The following is a 2,683-nucleotide window of genomic DNA, read 5'->3' as shown; positions in this document are numbered from 1 at the left end:
CAAATTAAAAGTCTAAAAACATATTCAGAAATATACCTATTAGCATAATTATTCGGTATTAATTGTATCTTTAAATTGGGAAAAAGTAAACCTATTAGCATACTTATTTAGCTTAATTATTCAGTATTAACTGTATCTCTAAATTGGGAAAAAGTAGGAAAGTAACTAAGAAACTCAGACTCCTGCTCAGTGCTTATCTCTAAACAGTCATAAATGTTTAAAATTTTTCCTTCCATAATTAGAAGAGCATAGATCTTTACAAAAATTTAGGAGCATAGATCTTTACCGTAGAAAAGTAACTAAGAAACTCAGGCTCCTGCTCAGTGCTTATCTCTATACAGTCATAAATGTTTAAAATTTTTCCTTCCATAATTAGAAGATCATAGATCTTTACAAAAATTTAGGAGCATAGATCTTTGCAGAGAGCATGGATCTTTACAAAAATTTAGGAGAGCATAGATCTTTACAAAAATTTAGGAGAGCATAGATCTTTACAGAGAATTTCACTCTTTATTAACAGAAAACGGAAATCCCCGGTGCATCCATAAAACAGTAAGAATGGAAACCCCTGGTTGTCACACCCAAATCCATAAAACAGTAAGAATGGAAACCCCTGGTTGTCACACCCAAAGGTGTGAAACATAAAACATAATTCTTTTACATGTCGATCACAGATGAACGAATGTTTTTTAATTAAAATCAGAAAAAGATTCAGCAGAAAACATGGATTTTAGTTATGAGATGCAACAGGATAGCCAATGCGATGGCGAGTTGTAGGAAACACAACAAAGAGCAGGCTGCAGAATACCCCGATTCCCACGGGCAGCATTTTAGTTATGAGATGCAACAGGATAGCCAATGCCATGGCGAGTTGTAGGAAACACAACAAAGAGCAGGCTGCAGAATACCCCGATTCCCACGGGCAGCATATCCAAAACCTCTTTCGTCTCGTGTTTAGGCGCAGGATACAAGCATCTAACCACATTATCGTCTAGAAGCGCAATGGCAGCAAACACCAGAACCGACAGAAATGCGTGCACGAAATCGAGGATTTTAACCTTGAATTTCTCAGCCTCTGGTACCCCATCGCTCAAATTCTCAAAACACCACAGCCCTTTGGGAGTTGCCAAACCGTAGTGGAGTTTCCCGTCAGAGCCCTTAAAGCTATCGGTGAAGGAAACGAAAAAACAAGAAAGGGCGCAGAGGACGAGAAGGGCTTCTGTCATGAAGGCGCTAACTTGATCGCAGTACCCCCTGTTGGAGAAAATTGGGCACAGAATCTGAAACGCAAGAACGGTCCCTGTGGGAAGGAGGTTTGCCAGATGGGCCGTGCTCGCTAATGTTTGGTTCAGAGCATTCTGAGTCAAACTTTCCCTCGCCTTATCCTCCTTTTCCTCTAATTCTTCCTCTGTCTCCTTCGATTCATCTGATTTTTCAGCTTCTTCCAGAAGAGGCGCCTTCTCCGTCTTCTCTGTCTTCTCCATCTTCTCCACTTTAATGTTCACTCAATAATCTCTCTTTTCTCTTCTGCCACTTTTTCTCTTATACACTCATATGATAACCTGCAACATCCATGGCCTTTCTATGATTTATATAGATAACGGAAAAGCCTGGGGCGACTGTATTGTAATTAGATTGAATGAGTCGTGCAAGAACGCGTTGAACATATGTCATGGAAAACGGAGTTGCGTGGGAAAGACGTTACAGTGGACAGACAAATTCGTCATGAGATAACTAACAGTCAATCACTACCTGCGAGTCCAATATCTCAAAGACTGGACATTGTCAAAGAGTAAGTGAAAGAGATGAAGCTTCTTCTGGAAGAAGATGTGGTAAGTTGAGAGAACTTTCAGGTGAAGATTCCTTCGAGAAAATGAAATGTCATTGCTTAGGTTTTTCTCGCACATATCCACCTGCTCGCTGCGATTTTGGAAGTGTCAGACCACAGAAGATATTCACTCCGTGTTCCCTTACCACGTGGAAAAGAATGAGTCGTCCGCACCAGTGTGGTTGGATGATTGACAACCTCGAGGTAGTTGTTGTGTCTGATCTTGTTCTTTTCGAGGTAGTTGTTGTGTCTGATCTTGTTTTTGGGATCATGGGACGGGACACGATTCTGCGTGGTAGATGCGCAAGAAAGGAATTTGCCACCTCCTTATTCCTCTCCCCTTTCTCTTTATGTTTTTCCTTTTTACCTGGAACACACCGATTGCTCTGCTTTCTTATCTTTTTTCAAGCATATGCCGCTCTTAATTCCTCCTTCAATTATTAAATTAAAGGATTACTTAGTGGGGCCTAAGCACCGGATTAATCACTTAGAGATATTTCTGGTATAGAAATATAAATTAAAAGTTCATAAATATTGATAGCAATCAAAATATTTGTGTAGTATTGTATTTATAGATATTTTTAGCATAGAAATATAAATTAAAAGTTGATAAATATTGGTAGTAATTAAAAAAAAATTTATGTGTTGTTTGTAATGATAATAAAAAAATTGTAATATCAAGATAGAAAGAGTGAAAATAAAAAATAAAAACTGTTCAATATTTTTGATTTTATTTATTGAATTGCTTAGAAAATTAAGAATGTTTTTAAATTATTAAATTTAAAATGTATACTTTTATTTCTTTTAAGAATGGAAAATTTGGAAAGCTTATTCTGAAATAGACCATGTATATTA

At 37.4% G+C, this 2,683-nt stretch overlaps 1 pseudogene; it reads right to left on the bottom strand.

Moving 5' to 3' along the window:
* Positions 1–346: 346 nt before the first annotated feature.
* LOC149192013 (protein DMP3 pseudogene) lies at positions 347–1,803 on the bottom strand (annotated as a pseudogene).
* Positions 1,804–2,683: the final 880 nt, after the last annotated feature.

The sequence above is a fragment of the Pinus tabuliformis genome, chromosome 2_2, assembly GCF_031772625.1.
Source record: "Pinus tabuliformis cultivar Carrire ecotype Pingquan chromosome 2_2, CPIR1, whole genome shotgun sequence".
Classification (NCBI taxonomy): Eukaryota; Viridiplantae; Streptophyta; class Pinopsida; order Pinales; family Pinaceae; genus Pinus; species Pinus tabuliformis.
This window is presented reverse-complemented; position numbering and strand designations above follow the sequence as displayed.